At 43.4% G+C, this 17,748-nt stretch overlaps 1 long non-coding RNA gene across 2 annotated transcripts; it reads left to right on the top strand.

Moving 5' to 3' along the window:
- The first annotated feature begins 2,154 nt into the window (after positions 1 to 2,154).
- Positions 2,155 to 17,692, top strand: LOC126932017 (uncharacterized). 2 transcript variants are annotated; one of them, XR_007718080.1, is made up of 4 exons: positions 2,155 to 2,254; positions 3,506 to 3,693; positions 13,954 to 14,021; positions 17,559 to 17,692. It is a non-coding gene; the product is annotated as an uncharacterized LOC126932017 (long non-coding RNA). The 2 variants fall into 2 exon arrangements; XR_007718081.1 differs by lacking the exon at positions 2,155 to 2,254 and adding an exon at positions 2,486 to 2,725 and having other exon boundaries at positions 17,559 to 17,685.
- Positions 17,693 to 17,748: the final 56 nt, after the last annotated feature.

Genomic DNA, 17,748 nt, shown 5'->3' with positions numbered 1-17,748 from the left:
AATTTGCAGCAAAAGCTGCAAATTAGGGCTTGCTTTCTTGTTTATTTATTCATTTATGATGAGCCAGTTAAACACTCCCCAGCACAGTAAAGATTTGACCCTAGACCTGAGTGATTCCAAAACTTATGCGTACTCTTTCTGGTTCATTACACAGATTCCATTTTTTCATTTCCATTCCAAATGTTTGCATTTGTTTCTGAAGGTGTGGGCTGCCAAGATTTGTACTGCATTTCAAATTCTCCATTGGCTTTTTTTCTTATCTACCTCTGTTAATTTTTCTTACAGATCTAATTTTTCCTCCTGTAGTTTTCATCTGTATCTTCCCTCTTTTTGGAATCATATTGTTTAGTCCTTTCAACAATATCAGAAGCTTTTCTTGGGAAAGACCCCCAATAAATCAAATACATCAATAACTGAACTCAATTTTTCAAGTTCACTCTATCAGTCTAATTCACAAAGGGGACATCTTCCTCAATCTAACCCTGGGAACTTGCAAGGTCAAACCTAACCCAGAACACAGGTTCACAAAGAACCAGGGGAAGCAGTTCAGTCATTCAAGACATTGCAGACTGAAGAATGGAAGGGATCTGCATAGTAAAGTTGTTTTTTAGGGGTCTGGGTTTTAAGAATGGGCTGAAAGACTCATAGGGAAATAGTCCTAGGGGTGGGTAGTAGGTGAGGGATGAAATGCTACAAAGTGAGTTTATATCCTGTAACTTGAGTTATAGGAAATAAAAGAGCAGTTACCAGCCCTCCTCTTTCTGAGTCATAGCTGTTAATTTGATTCATCAGGATTGAACTCTTGGCTCTAGCCTAAGTTCCTGACCCAGAGTGCTAGTTACTGTCTGGCAAGCCATCAAGCAAGACTATGTTAGATTTCAGACTAATTGGAGCCATGTCACCAAAGATGAGTTCAAAAGGATCCCTAGAGTTTTTCAGAGCAATGCGTATTGTTTTTCTCTTAGCTGAGGGTACTAGATGGTACACAGAACAGAGCCCTGACATACCACACTTCTAGTGCTGCCATTTCTTAGTTGTATCACTTACAAGTCATTTCTGAGGAGTTATAAAATAGTTTGCACTATGGTAACCAGTAGTTTACACTATGCTACATGTACCAAATTGTTTACCCACAGAACCAGAATGCTAATGAAAGCAGTAAAATGCACATCAAAATCAAGTCAATAAATATATTGAGCACCAATCGTTTGAGATATTATGTTAGGCTTTGTGAGGAGTATAAGGAAGTCAGGGGCAAAGCTGCTGCATTGAAGGGGGTCTCAATCCAGTTAGGGGGGCAGGCCACAGGCAGAAGTTATTAGCTTTGAAGAAATAATTGTTCTATGTGTACATCAAACTTAATGATCAAGGCAAAAACTTTTTTTTTTTTTTAGACAGAGTCTCACTCTGCTGCCCAGGCTGGAGTGCAGTGGCAGTGTCTCAGCTCACTGCAACCTCTGCCTCCCAGATTCAAGTGATTCTCGTGCCTCAGCCTCCCAAGTAGCTGGAATTACAGGTGCACACCACCACACCCGGCTAATTTTTTTTTTGTATTTTTAGTAGAGATGGGGTTTCACCATATTGGCCAGGCTGGTCTTGAACTCCTGACCTCAAGTGATCCACCTGCCTCAGCCTCCCAAAGTGCTAGGATTACAGGCATAAGCCACTGCCCCCGGCCAGCAAAAGGCTTTTAAAAATAAAAATAAAATCTATAGATAGAAGACATTGGTATCATCGTTATATCAAATATGTTGTGAGAATAGTAATTGCCAGAAAAGTTCAGAGGAGAGAGAGGTTGTGTTATAGTAGGCAGACATCAGCAGGCCAGGAGAGGGCTGCCCGCCCAATCCGGAACATCAGACGACCATCAAGTGATGGTCAGGTGGTTGTTACACTGTTACAGTCATTATTTCTCTAAAACAATTAGTCACAGCCAGCACCAGGGAAAGCAGTCTCCCGACAGATAGAAAAAACCTGAAACTGGTTATCAGCAGCTTCCCAATAAGATCTCAGGAGTTAGGTAAGTGGGCTCAAACATGCGCACTATGAGGCAAAATGGGGGAGTTTAACTGGTATATGACTTTCCTCTAGGAACGTTGTACTGGTAAAGGAAGAACGTCTCAAGTGAGCATGCCTATAACTCCCGTAAACACGTTGCGCAGGCAGCCCTCCCCAAGCACTGGTAGGGCACTGGGCATGCAGACAGCCCACCAGAAGGGAAGAATCAGGGGAAAAGGGATGCAAGACCCCAGAGGTATGCCAATGTGTAAAACCCTAAGTCAAAGGTCAAGCCAGGCACTTGATCTCTCAAGTTGCCAGCTTGGCCCTCTTCGAAGTGTACTTTACTTCATTTTGTTCCTGCCCTAAAACCTTTTCGTAAACTTTCACTCTTGCTCTAAAACTTGCCTTAGTCTCTCTGCCTTATTTTTCCTCGGTCAAATTCTTCCCTGCCCCCGCTCCAGAGTGGCTGGGACTACCGGCGCCCGCCATCACAGCTGGCTAATTTTTTGTATTTTTAGTAGAGACAGGGTTTCACCATGTTGGCCAGGCTGGTCTCAAATGCCTGACCTCAAGTGATCCGCCTGCCTCCACCTTCCAAAGTGCTGGGATTACAGGCGTGAGCCACCGCACCCAGCCCCAAATTCTTTCTTCTGAGGAGCTAAGAACTGAGGTTGCTGCAGACCCATAAGGATTCGCTGCTGGTAACAGCTGCTTCTGGGATCAGGTAAGAAAAGGTTTCAAGGAGAAAGCTAGGAAGAATGGATAGGATTTGAATGAGTCCAGTGGAAAGAGGAAGGGCATTTGAGACAAAGGGAATAGCATGAAGCAGTGAGGCAGCTGGCATCCCACTCCCTACCACCTGTTCTTCTCCTTAGTGGCCTGACCTTGGCCTTCCACTCCATCCTCATCCCTCCCCATCGGCACTGTCTATCTCAGAATGTGCCATGCCTGTGACAGCTCTGGAACTCTGGCCATGCTGCTTACACTGCCACGGAGACCTTTTTCCTCTTCTTCTTCATGTAGCTAACTCTTACTTGGCCTTGAAGACTAATGTATGTTAGAAGTTAGTCTTGCCAGAAAGCCTTAGTCTTTGGGAATTTGGTGCTCTTCCTTGAGAAGAAAAGGTACAACCATTTAACTCCATCAGAACACTTACCACACGGCCTTTCCCACTGGACTCACTGGAAACATCTTGAGGGCAAAGGCCTTGCCTTTGATAGCTGATCCATATCAGCCACCGTGTCCACTACACAGTAGGTGCCCATTATCAGCCACCGTGTCCACTACACAGCAGGTGCCCGATAAATTCTTGTAGAGTGAATATATATTTACAGAAAGAGGAGCTGTGAGAAGATGCCTCAATTTTGGAAAGGAAAAATGGGTTGATTTTTACATTTTGAATTTAAGCTGATGAGAGTCCTTTCATGTGGAAATGTCTAACAAAAATTGGAAATAGAAGACTGACACTGGAGGCTGTTATGAGTTTCATTTTTTTTTTTTCCAGATAAACTGAAGCACAAGAGGGTAAAAACCTTGTCCTTGGTCTTACAACCAGAAAGTGGTGATGCAAAGAACTTAGTCCAAGCTTTGATCTTTTCTGCACTGCCTGCCAAACCAGAACCTTGAGAAATACCCATGTTTGGGGGATGAGAGGAAGAAGATAAATCAGCAAAGAAAATAGTGATAAGAAAGGTAAGTGATAAGAAAAAAATGATGTAAATAATAAAGATGACAGCCAGGGTTGGTGGCTTACACCTATAATTTAAGCACATTGGGAGGCCAAAGCAGGAGAATTGCTTGAGCACAGGAGTTCAAGGCTGCAGTCTATGATGGTGCCGCTGCACTGCAGCCTGAGTGACAGAGTGAGCTCCTACCTCAAAAAAAAAACAAAAAGATGATAATGATGAGTTTCTCTTCTTCCTTTTTCTTTTTCCTTTCCTTTCGCTTCTCTTCCTGAACTGTTCAGTCCCAAAATCTCAAATAGGACAGAGCAGAGCAGATATCTCTGCCAGGTGAGGGAATCACTGTGGCCCAGAGTGGAACGTTGGGGGCCACATTGGGCATGGAGGTGTCTGCCCAGAAGGACAGGGCAGCTGGCAGAATCATAGTCCAAGATGGGGGTAAAGAGGAATCCACACAAGGTGGGAGTGAGGAGTTGGAGGAGGAAGCACGAAGAATCAAAGCCCAAGCAGGATGGTGAGGCCATCCCTGCAGAGGGGCAGCCTGGCATGAGAAGCCAGAGCATGGAAAGCCAGAGTGGAAGCAGTGGGAGATGGGTTACATTGGGGAGGATTGATCAGAGATGTAAATATATTAACAATAAGCGGAGCCAGTTTCTCACTGCTGGAAAAGGGAAGTGTAAATATGGAGGAGGAGAAAACCGAATGAACTTAGTAGTATTGGATTAAAATTGTAGGTATCCGTGTATGGTTTTTAATAGGTAGATATCAAAATGAACACAGATGTAAGTGTATATCTGCATTTACATGTGAGTATGTGTGTGTATACCCACACACAGATTAGATAGATAGATAGGTAGATAGATGATAGATATTTCATAACTGTCCACCTCAGGGCCTAGAGTCAATGCCTCCTCAATAGCTCCTCCTGAGCACACCTAGTGACCCAGATCTTGGTTTCTAAATCCATCCTAAACCCATTCTCCACGAAAAGGAACCAGGGCTCCTTGAAGTAGCTGAACCCAGACCTGGGCGGGGAAATCTAAGACTGGGTGTGGAACATTGTTGGGCCAGAAAGCAAAGAAGTACGTAAAGAATGATGGGAAAATGTTATGAGGACATAGAACCAACTAAAATCTAGGATATTTTGTGCCTCAAAATTAATAAGCTGGTGTATTAGTTTGTTCTCACGCTACTAAGGAAGACATACCCAGGACTGGGTAATGTATAAAGGAAAGAGGTTTAACAGACTCACAGTTCCACATGGATGGGGAGGCCTCATAACCATAGCAGAAGGCGAAAGGCATATCTTACGTGACTGCAGTCAAGAGGGCTTGTATAGGGGAACTCCCCTTTATAAAACCATCAGATCTCATGAGACTTATTCACTGTCATGAGAACAGCACAAGAAGCACCTGCCCCCATGACTCAATTACCTCCCACCGAGTCCCTCCCACAACATGTGGGGATTATTACAATTCAAGGTGAGATTTGGGTGGGGACAGAGATCCAAACCATATCAGCTGGAGTGTGCCTCCTATTGATTAAGGAAGTCACGAGCCCAGCCCAGATTCAAAAAGAGGGATGAAGTGGAGCTACAGTTAATTGGGAGGCTACTAGTCTAACAGACTATCACAATCAATGCAATGGAAAACCAAATATATTAGGAAAAGTAGAAGTTGCTAGTAACCTTGGGAAGCTGAAGCTGCTTAAAGTAGCTGGTACAAACTGATAGTCAGACCAAGAAACAAAGGGCCTTCAAGAAGCTTTCTGAACAATTTCTGCCAACTCTGAGCAGATTTTCTGAACCGGCACTGGGGAAAACTGGTCTCATAAAAGAGCTTATGAGAGCAGAACCACCTCATTGGGGCACAGGCCATGGGAAATGTGACACTTGCTTAATGCTGCTGGTTTTTAGTCAGGCCACAGTGAGAAGGAACAGTCCTAACAGGCCCCCAGCCAGATTGAGTTAGCTCATTTTTGGTTTAGTCAAGCAGTAAAATTTGCTACTTTAAGTGCCTTCTCCAAAGACATCCCTCTTTGCCTCGTGTGTTGAACCATCATTCAGTGAGTATATTTCATTGAAAATATGATTGATTGTCTTTTGAGGCAATAATAAAATGCTACAGCAACTTTGCCATAAAAGTAGTAATAGTAATAAATTATAATGCATTGAATAAAATGGGAAACTATGAGTTCATATGATATAAATTAATATATAATAAACTGAAAATGTGATGAGGAGCAAGGTGTTTGCCTAGTTTCAAGGTACGTCGCCACAAAATATTTACTCACTTCAAAGGTTAAAACAGCGAAGCAGCCTGGCAGACACCATCGTAATCAGGTGAACACCATCATTAATGGGGCAAATGAAATGAGTCACGTGAATGAATGCAATAAGATCACAGCATCACTTCTGTGATATTCCTGCCAAAGATACGAAACCTGAATCTGATCATGAGCAAACATCAGATAAGCCCAAATTGAAGGATGTTACACAAAATAATTAACTGGTCATCTTCAAGTCTGTCAATGGCAGGAAAGCCAAGGAAGGGCTAAGAACTGTTCCAGAGTGGAGACTAAAGAAACATAGTGCCTGAATGCCAGGCACGACACTGAACTAGCTCCTGTTGCTATGGGAAACTTAGGCAGGACAATTGGTGGAACTGAGGGTTAGATAGTAGTGATGAATCCATTTCAATTTCCTGCTTTTGATGGTTGTATTGTGGTTTTGTTGTAGAACATCCTTGTTTGAAGGAAATGCACACTAAAATATTAGAAGATGATGGAGCATTAGATTGGCAACTTATTCAGGAAAAAAGGAAAAAAAAATCCTTGTAATGAACTTGCAATTTGTTTGTAACTTTGAGAGTATTTTTAACCAATATGTTTGTTTTCAAAATCTTAATGTCCTAAGTAAAATTTTCAGATCTCTAGATGCAAAATGTTTATTTTTTAAAATGAGGATGCTATCTGCGACTTTCAAGAGTCGTAAAGTAATACAAGTGCCTCAAGTTATCAAAGGAAAAATTTAGTGAAATAAAAAAATGCATTAAGTAAAACTTCTTGAGAATTCTAAATTGTTTGGTGAGTAGTCATGTGAGTTTTATAAATTTTTGAATTAGGATAGTTATATTTTTTAGTGTTTTGTGTGTATAATATAAAATTATCTTTATTTTATTTTCTTTTTTGAGACGTAGTCTTCACTCTGTCACCCAGGCTGGAGTGCAGTGGCGCGATCTTGGCTCACTGCAACTTCTGCCTCCCAGGTTCAAGTAATTCTCCTGCTTCAGCCTCCTGAGTAGCCGAGACTACAGGTGCTTACCACCACACCTGGCTAATTTTTTGTTTGTTTGTTTTGTTTAGTTTTTTGTATTTTTAGTTGAGACAGGGTTTTTGCCATGTTGCCCAGGCTAGTCTGAACTCCTAACCTCAGGTGATCCACCTGCCTCAGCCTCCCAAAGTGCTAGGATTATAGTCAGGAGCCAGCATACCTGGCCATAAAATTATCTTTAACATCTTTATTCTGCAAAAAATAAGGTGATCCTGATAACAGTAATAACAGTAAATGTTTATTGAACAGTCATTATGTATACTCTGCTATGAAATATATGGTATTACTTCCATTTACATAACAGGAAACTGAAACTCAAAGGGGCTAAGAAATTTCTCCCAAAGTTAGCATACTAATTTGTAGTGTAGCCAACTTTTGAATTCCCCACACTCCAAAGCCTATATCATTAACTCCTGTTCTTTAGTTCCTCCCATGGAGGCCATAGAGAAGGGAATTTTGAGGAAGATACCAGAAGCTTGGGCTTTGTTCTAGATTCCTCCCACTCCCTCATTACTTACCCTTAATCCAGTCTATCACCAAGTCTTGCTGGTTCCATTTTAAAACTCTACCACTGCCTCCAGGGTTAGTTAAGGCCTCACCATTTTTCTCCTGGTTCCTGGCAACAGCCTCCTCACTCTTCCTAATCCTTATCTCAGTTTACTTTAGAGTTTCTACACTACCGTCAGAGTGAACAGCCTAAAACTAAAATCTAAATATTGGCCAGGCACTGTGGCTCACACCTGTAATCCCAGAACTTTGGAAGACTGAGGTGGGTGGATTGCTTGAGCCCAGGAGCTTGGAAACCAGCCTGGGCAATATGGTGAAACCTCATCTCTACAAAAAATAAAAAATAAATTAGCTGGGCCTGGTGGCACACACGTTTAGCTCTAACTACTTGGGAAGCTGAGGCGGGAAGATTGCTTGAGTTTGGGAGGCAGAGGTTGCAGTGAGCCAAGATCGTGTCACTGCACTCCAGCCTAAGTGACAGAGTGAGACCCTGTCTCAAAAAAGAAAACAAACAAAAAAAAATCTAAATATCACAAATGTGCGTTAAGTTCCTATGTGGAGAGAAGAAAGACCCTTTTGTGACTCCATTTGCCTTTGGGTTAAAGTTAAAACATGGCACTGGAGTCATCCCATTATCTGGCCTCTGAGTATCTTCCAAGCCTCATGAACTATAAGGTCCCATGCAAACTGTGCACTCAAAGCACCCTTGAGAGATAATTTTCCAGATACAACAGAACAGTTTCTCTTATATAAACACGACTGATACATGCATATCAAGTGTCAGCAAGTGTGACTATCTCTTACCAGCATTTTCTGTGTTTCCCTTCATTCCCAACTAGGCTGCGTGGGATACCTCTTTGTAATTCCCATTACATTTCTCTAAAGACCTCCTCTGTATCTATCATATCTTCATAATCTGTCCATCATATCTATCTATCATCATATCTATCGTCGTCTTCATAATCTATCATAGTATAATGTAACCTTCCTTCATCAAACTGCTGTCCTTGAAAGAAGGGATTGGCGCTTGTTCCTCCTTGGATCTCTCGTCAATGCCTGGAACAAAGAAGGTGCTTCAAAAGACATCCTGGAATGAATGAGTGAATGGATGAATACACATCAATGATTTATCAATTGTGTAAAACGCTACAGAGAGGCAAAATGAAAGAACTTGTGTTTTTCAGTAGAACCATTTCAGAAGAGTTGGGAGAGGAGTTGACTTAGAGGTTAAATAATTTGAGTGAGAAGACAACAGGGGATGATTTTTTTTTTTTTTTTTTTTTTTTTTTTTTGAGACGGAGTCTTGCTCTGTCGCCCAGGCTGGAGTGCAGTGGCGGGATCTCGGCTCACTGCAAGCTCCGCCTCCCGGGTTCACGCCTTTCTCCTGCCTCAGCCTCCCGAGTAGCTGGGACTACAGGCGCCCGCCACCTCGCCCGGCTAGTTTTTTTGTATTTTTTTAGTAGAGACGGGGTTTCACCGTGTTAGCCAGGATGGTCTCGATCTCCTGACCTCGTGATCCACCCGTCTCGGCCTCCCAAGGTGCTGGGATTACAGGCTTGAGCCACCGCGCCCAGCCTAAGGGGATGATTTTTAACAAGTACTCAGAGGGCTGTTTGACTGAACCTAAGTTTGAGTGGACAGGGTGCCCTCAGTCTCAGGGCTGTACAATGGCTTTAAAAAATTAATATATACTTTTTAAAAAATTCATATGGAATCTCACCATGTTGCCTAGGCTGGTCTCAAACTCCTGGGCTCAAGGGATCCTCCTGCCTCAGCCTCCTATGTAGTTGGGATTGCAGGTGTGCCACTGCACCTGGCTCGTAGTAAATAGTTTTGAATAGGTAATGCAAGCACAGCATATAAAATTTCAAAAGTGCAAAAGGAAGTCCAGTAAAGAGTAAAGCTCTACCACTTCCCATGCCCATCCCCTAGCCTCTCAGTTGCTGCCACAGGAAAAGATCACAATAAATAACCATTTGGCATGCTTTTGTTTCTTCTCTAAGACTCCATCTCCATAACTTGGCAATGATTTATAGGAAATCACTATAAATCCATTACTTATAAAGTGTAGAGGGGACCAAGATGGAAAAGGTGAATAAGTCCCACTGTTGGCACTTTATTTACATAGGCAAAAATGCCCAACTCATAATGTGCCTTGGAGACTAAAACAACTCTATACTGGATATTCCAGTGTACATTTAAATTGAGATTTGTAATTGAGATTTGATCATAGATGAGCTTAGAAAAAAATGTAAGTAATGAGACATAAATTTTTTTTTTTTTTTTTTTTTTTTTTGAGACAGAGTCTCGCTCTGTTGCCCAGGCTGGAGTGCAGTGGCCGGATCTCAGCTCACTGCAAGCTCCGCCTCCCGGGTTTACGCCATTCTCCTGCCTCAGCCTCCCGAGTAGCTGGGACTACAGGCGCCCACCACCTCGCCCGGCTATTTTTTTTGTATTTTTAGTAGAGATGTTAGCCAGGATGGTCTCGATCTCCTGACCTCGTGATTTGCCCGTCTCGGCCTCCCAAAGTGCTGGGATTACAGGCATGAGCCACCGCGCCCAGCCAATGAGACATAAATATTAACACAGGTGATTAAATGAAGATATAATGTAATTTGGGCAAATCTGCATTTGTAAAATGTCCTTGTTCTCATGCTTTCCTTTGGAAGCTAAAGCCATAGATCACAGCTATAGGATGACTTGACTGTTAATTAGTTGTCCATTAGTCTTCATTTCCTAGGGCTTATTGTGGAAAAGTAAATTTATACTAATTTGTTTTATGCAAATTAATCTATTTGGTTTCATCTTCTTTCTCCATTAACACCTGGAGTTTTAAAATTAATATATATGACACTTGGACATGCATAATAAAAATTAAACCCTAGCACAGGCCGGGCGCGGTGGCTCAAGCCTGTAATCCCAATTTGCATGTATATTAGCCGGGCGCGGTGGCGGGCGCCTGTAGTCCTAGCTACTCAGGAGGCTGAGGCAGGAGAATTATGAGCCCATTTGGGCTGAGACTTTCAAAAAAAAAAAAAAAAAAAACCCTAGCACACTGAATTTGCATGTATATAGGAAGTTAATTATGAGCATTTGGGCTCAAATTTTAAAATTAAGTAATTTCAATGAGGTGTTAAGAGGCAAAAAGCTTATTCTGTGCAATTTTTACAACCACAATGTAATTAGTACAAGCAGAGCATAAAAGTTACCTTAGATGCTACAAATTAGGCTGGCTATTAACAATAACAGCATCAGTGTTTACCCCCACTGCTTCTGCCACAGTTTAAAGTACTCATTAGTGCTTCTAAATTGGATAGTTTTCTTTTTTCCATCTAAGGCTTTGGGCAAAGCTCAAAACCCTTAAAAACTTTTTAAAAAAATATGTGCATTAAGGCAAGTCTTCAGAAATGTATCTTTTAGCTTTGGAGAGATATGAAAATTAGGAAAACTTATCACTGCAATGATCCCAGACTGAAAATAAGAGTGACTTAATCAGAATGAAATTGCTTCTACACTTCCCTCTGAGGGTGATTGGTGGAAGTGATGTCAGGTATGGTAAACACTGACCGTGGTGCGCATGTGCGTGCTGCGGCAACAGGGAAAGCTGCTGCTCCTCTGTCAGCTCAAACAGGTCAAGGACTAGGCGTCATCCAGGACTCAGAACCAGGAGCTGGCCTTGGGAAGACATGTTAATGTATATCAAGATGTGTCACCCATGTCATAGCTAGTCCTACAAAGAAAGCGCTCTCGAAGATGTGGCCTGCTGACAGCTAGCTGCTCCCACCTGACCCCTTAACCCCTGGACCCCAGCAGCCTGGCTAAGTACTCCTGCCCACTAGGCCTTTAATACCAGCAGGCCAGCTGCCATAATCTTACTGTGAATACGGCAAAAATTCTCTTAGATGTTCTTGGCAAACTTGTCAGACCCCTGCCCATTTTAGACTCCAGCTCTTCCAAACTTATTCTTAACATTAGGGAACTCTTCGGTTTTATTCTCAATCCCAAGACTCTTCTTACCTCATCTGTTTATATATTTTAACCAACAAACCTCCAAGAAAGTTCTCTAAGTGGCCCCTTGGGATTCTTGCCGAGTCCTACTTCGTTTCCTGCTTGTCAAGGCCATTTTAATCAGTGTCAGAGCCTCCCAAGTGCATTGGAACCATTTCCCATTTTAGAGTTCCTGCCCAGAAGGTCACACTTATCTTCTGTCTCAGTGTTTTGAACTCTGCTTCCTGATAGCTGAGGATATGGGCCTACGCGTAAACAATATCCCCTGCCTTGCCAAAAAAGAGAAACTTGCTAATGGAGTCACTCTCTCGGTATTTAATTCAAAGGAAAGCAATTATTTATTGAACATTTACTTTGCTCCAGATACTTGGCTATGAGGAGCTCATTGAGTACTGTGGGAGGCAGACCATTAAACTCATACTTTTCTTTTTTTTTTTCTTTTTTTTTTGAGACAAGGTCCCTCTCTGTCACCCAGGCTGGATGGAGTGTGGTGACATGAACACGGCTCACTGCAGCCTCAGTTTCCCTGGGCTCGGGTGATCATCCCACCTCAGCCTCCTGAATAGCTGGGACTACAGGTACACACCACCATGCCTGGCTAGTTTTTTTACTTTTTATTTTTGGTAGAGATGGGGTTTCGCCATGTTGCCCAGGCTGGTCTCGACCTCCTGGCCTCAAGCAACACTTCTGCTATGGCCTCCCAAAGTGTTGAGATAACAGGCATGAGCCACTGCACCCAGCCTAAATGAATACTTTCAACACGATAAGATAAATGAAGTAAAAGAGGTGTGTGCAATAGATAGCAGTAGTATAAAGGCAAGAGTTCACTCTCTCTGGAGAAAACAACACAAGCTAGACTTTGGAGATAAGTAAAAATCAGCTGGGTCAATATAAAACTAGAAGGACTTCCCACTGGAAGGCTCAGCGTAAGCAAAATCCTAGAGATACGAAAATAACAAGGCACGCTGTCATCATCTCAACTATCAGTTCTTTTTTAAAAATTAAAGTTAGCATAAATGTTATCCTTTAAATTTGTGTGTGTGTGTGTTGCTGGGTGCAGTGGCTCACTTCTGCAATCCCAGCACTTTGGGAGGCCAAGAGAGATGGATCGCTGGAGCTCAGGAGTTTGAGACAAGCATGGGTAACATGGTGAGACCTCGTCTCTACCTTGTGCCTCTGTTGCCCTATGGGTATTATAAGGATCAAAATAATACATATCTACCTCAAATGATAACCGTGATGATTAAATAAGTTAATAAGTCATCCCTCAGTGTACATGGGGTATTGGTTTCAGGATACCCCCTCATACCAAAATCCAAAGATATTCAAGTCCCTTATATAAAATAGTGTCACTCCATCCTGGCTAACACGGTGAAACCCCGTCTCTACTAAAAAATACAAAAAACTAGCTGGGCGAGGTGGCGGGCGCCTGTAGTCCCAGCTACTCGGGAGGCTGAGGCAGGAGAATGGCGTGAACCCGGGAGGCGGAGGCTGCAGTGAGCTGAGATCCGGCCACTGCACTCCAGCCTGGGTGACAGAGCAAGACTCCGTCTTAAAAAAATAAATAAAAAATAAAAATAAAAAATAAAATAAAATAAAATAAAATAAAATAAAATAAAATAGTGTCACATTTGCACATAACCTACACACATCCTCCCATGTACTTTAAATCATCTCTAGGTAACTCATAACACCTAATGCTATGTAAATGTTATATAAGTAGTCATAAACACTTATTTGTATTTTTATTGTTACTTTAAAAATTATTATTTTCTTTTTTTTTTTTTTTTTTGAGACGGAGTCTTGCTCTGTCACCCAGGCTGGAGTGCAGTGGCCGGATCTCAGCTCACTGCAAGCTCCGCCTCCCGGGTTCACGCCATTCTCCTGCCTCAGCCTCCCGAGTAGCTGGGACTACAGGCGCCTACCACCTCGCCCGGCTAAGTTTTTCTATTTTTAGTAGAGACGGGGTTTCACCGTGTTAGCCAGGATGGTCTCGATCTCCTGACGTCGTGATCCGCCCGTCTCGGCCTCCCAAAGTGCTGGGATTACAGGCTTGAGCCACCTCGCCCGGCCAAAATTATTATTTTCTTTTTTTTTTTTTTTTTTTTTTTTTTTTTTTTTTTTTTTTTTGAGACGGAGTCTCGCTCTGTCGCCCAGGCTGGAGTGCAGTGGCGCGATCTCGGCTCACTGCAAGCTCCGCCTCCCGGGTTCACGCCATTCTCGTGCCTCAGCCTCCCGAGTAGCTGGGACTACAGGCGCCCACAACCGCGCCCGGCTAATTTTTTGTATTTTTAGTAGAGACGGGGTTTCACCGTGGTCTCGATCTCCTGACCTTGTGATCCGCCCGCCTCGGCCTCCCAAAGTGCTGGGATTACAGGCGTGAGCCACCGCGCCCGGCCCAAAATTATTATTTTCAATCCACAGATGCAGAGCCCAGGGATATGGAGGGCCAATTGTATTTGTAAAACACTTAGAATGGTGCCTGACATGTGGTAAGTCCTTTAAATGTGAGCTTATATTACCATAAAGTATTTACCTAGGTCTCAATTGATGATGTTTATGCCGTTGCCAGTTCTTTGCATGTTTTGGCTACAAAAGAAACTTCCAAGGCAAGTTTTGAATTGCCATTAGCTCCTATTACATTTGGGCTCCTTTTTCTTACCAGCTTACCAACACCCAGTATTTGTGAATACTTAATACATGTGTACTATTGTTGTTAACTCCCCTTAGAGGCAGCACAAAATGTGAAAGTTGGAGTCCAGCAGAGCAGCTTCCAGGCCAGACTCTGGAAGGGAATCCATTGCAGGTTTTCTTTCTGCAGAGAGGCCCTACCAGGAAGGCACATGCTGAGCGGAGACTGAGAAAGAAAGCAGGAAGATTAGGACAGGAGAGGTCAGACAGTAAATCTAACTGGAGGCTAGGCTGGAAAGCAGCCAGAGTATGAGTGCAGGTCAGAAATGTGGGACCAGAGACAAATCTGAGAACACAGAACTCAAAAGAATTCTTTGCACATTAAAATTTTCAGAAAGTGTGAATGGTATACCTTCTTGGAGGAGATGCTTCGATCGATTGATCGATAGATAGACAAAGATAGAGAGAGAGAGAGAGACAAATAGATGGATAGACAGAGATAGATAGATAGACATAGATAGATGATAGATAGATAGATAGATAGATAGATAGATAGATAGATAGATAGAAAGAAGATAGTTCTTGAGAAAAGAAAAATGGCTTAGAGCAGTCTGAGCCATATGAGGTATGCCAAATTCATCAGGCCCAGAGAGGGAGCATGGGGCTCCAGTCTTGCTGTGCCTCCTTGAACCCATGCCTGGAAGCAATCATTTAAAGGCATTTTGTTCCTGACTAGCCACCTCATCTACTATCTTTATGTTCCTGGAATTTGTGATACACAGAACAGTGTATAGCCAATCAATAGCTTATGTTATTTTCATGGAAATTCTTGGCAAACAACTCAGGAGCTTCTTCCTCTTCCTCTTCTTTTCCTTTAAAAACCTACTTGTGCCGGGCGCAGTGGCTCAAGCCTGTAATCCCAGCACTTTGGGAGGCCGAGACGGGCGGATCATGAGGTCAGGAGATCGAGACCATCCTGGATAACCCAGTGAAACCCCGTCTCTACTAAAAAATACAAAAAAAAATTAGCCGGGCGAGGTGGCGGGCGCCTGTAGTCCCAGCTACGCGGGAGGCTGAGGCAGGAGAATGGCGTGAACCCGGGAGGCGGAGCTTGCAGTGAGCTGAGATCCGGCCACTGTACTCCAGCCTGGGCGACAGAGCCAGACTCCGTCTCAAAAAAAAAAAAAAAAAAAAAACCTACTTGTACCTGCTGCTAACCAGAGCATATACTCAAGGCAACTTGAAACTATGCTCTTGGGTTGCAGTCCTCAAGCGTGGCCCAAGTAAATGCACTACTTATATTAAGTTGGCCTCAGTTGTTTTTTCCTTTAGGTTCACATTCTCATCAAACTGTAGGTACAAATGAGGTTGTTAATATTAATTCCAAAACTACAAAGTTCTTTGCTCCTCTTACTCACATAGGAACTCAGTCTTCTCCTCCCAAAGTCCCCTTGGGCCATTTTTCGGGACTAGAAGAATTCTCACATGCTCGGGGACAAATGTGCTCACTGTGGCCTGCTCTATCTTCCTTATCAAGATGCACCACCTACCTGAGCCTCAGTGGCTGAAGACACCTTAGCAGGTTCTCCCTGCTGCTGCCTCCTCCCAACCCATACCCAGCAGAGGTGCTTTTTGCTATACTCCTTAGCAGAGTATGTTTAGGGTAGAATGTGGGGTCAGAGGAGAGAACAGCCCTTATCCATCTAGAGTCTTTTATGATTTAGGTCCTCTTATTTCTCTTCCTAACCTCAGTCTGCTGAGGTTCAAAACATGTCACCCCAGGCTGGGTTGGGGAGAGGGAGAGGAAGATACATAACCAGCTACCTGCTCCTTGTCCTTGATGCTTTATCTCTAGTCACTCAAGAACAAATATTAACCAGTCATTGTAGTAAATGGAATGGAAAACTAACTCCAATTGTCCGCCCCTCTCTGTCTCTACGCCCTTTACAATGGGACACTGAGCTCCTCCTATTAAAAAGTAGAAGCTCTCCTTGCCTCTTTAATCTGCGCTGGGCCATGACTGGCTTTGATCAGCTGGATGTGGCTGAAATGATGGGATGTCCATTTTAAGCTGTACCTCCAGAGGCCTTGAGCTGTTCCACTCACTCTTGTGGCTCCTCTGCCATACCCTGAGAAGAGCCTGGTTAGACTACCAGCTCATGAAGTACGGCCTCAGCCAACAGCTAGCCCCCAGCCATCCCCCTGCCCAGAAAAGCCCAGATGCATGGCTCTGCCAAGCCCTGTGTAGATGACCTGCTTTTACATGAGTGAGGTCAGGGGACACCTGAAGGTCCACCCAGCTAAACTATAGATTTTTGGACCAAGTAAAGTCTGTGTCATTTGAAGCCACTGGTTTTTCTGTTTGTTACACAGTATTATTGTGACAAAGGATAAATGATACAAACCTATTTCTGACCTCCAAAATCAAGGCTTTTTGCACATTCAAACACTCCTCTGAGAAGCTCAACAAATAGCCAAATTCTAATTCTCAGTCTGGATTCAGCCAGGATCCCCTGCTGCACTTACAACAGCCCTGCAGCAGATGGGAGCAAGATGAAAGGATTTTAATTCAGCAGATGTCCAGGAGGTCTGAGGGAAAGCTAGTCAGTGCACTGGGAATGGCACACATGAAGAGTTTGGGGATAGGAGTGCCCTACCAATCTATATTTCATATACAAAGATCACAGTAGGCTTTGTGTGACAGCATTTCTTGTGGAAACTGGCAAGGGAGACCAATTTCCCCAGTTTGGACTCAGTTGGGACTGAAATGAAACAAAGAGCAGCAAGAAAAATGGGGCAGGAATCACAGAGAAGACATTGAGCTGCCCCAAGTCCTAGAACTGTGGCTCTGGACAAGTTTATCTAAAATCTCTGAGGGCAGAGAAGCCCCCGCAAGTGGGAATTTGAGTCACATATTATTAACTTCAGTCTATATCCTGTCTCTAAATTTCTTTTAAAAAAAATAGAGGGGCCGGGTGCGGTGGCTCAAGCCTGTAATCCCAGCACTTTGGGAGGCTGAGACAGGTGGATCACGAGGTCAGGAGATCGAGAACATCCTGGCTAACACGGTGAAACCCCGTCTCTACTAAAAAATACATAAAACTAGCCGGGCGAGGTGGCGGGCGCCTGTAGTCCCAGCTACTCAGGAGGCTGAGGCAGGAGAATGGCGTAAACCCGGGAGGTGGAGCTTGCAGTGAGCTGAGATTTGGCCACAGCACTCCAGCCTGGGCGACAGAGCAAGACTCCGTCTCAAAAAAAAAAAGAGATGGGGTTTGCTATGTTGACAAGGCTGATCTCGAACTCCTGGCCTCAAGCAATCTTCCCATCTCAGCCTCCCAAAGTACTAAGATTACAGGTGTGTGTCACTGTACCTGACTTAAATTTCTTTTATTATACAGAGTTGCCTTGTCTAATTCCAGTCCTGAGATAGCTACCCAAGATTGTTGTAACTTCCAGTGATCAAGTTCTTTGGATAAGCAAAGAGGGAGGACATTAAGTGTATGGAAAAGACCCCTCCTCTCCACGGTGCAAGGCAAGTTCTTTTCCTTAATTGTCTCGACTCTTCTACGTTGTTTCTAGGAGCTTTTT

Source organism: Macaca thibetana, chromosome 12 (genome assembly GCF_024542745.1).
Source record: "Macaca thibetana thibetana isolate TM-01 chromosome 12, ASM2454274v1, whole genome shotgun sequence".
Classification (NCBI taxonomy): domain Eukaryota; kingdom Metazoa; phylum Chordata; class Mammalia; order Primates; family Cercopithecidae; genus Macaca; species Macaca thibetana.
The sequence above is the reverse complement of the archived record's forward strand: the minus strand, read 5'-3'. Positions and strand labels throughout refer to the sequence as shown.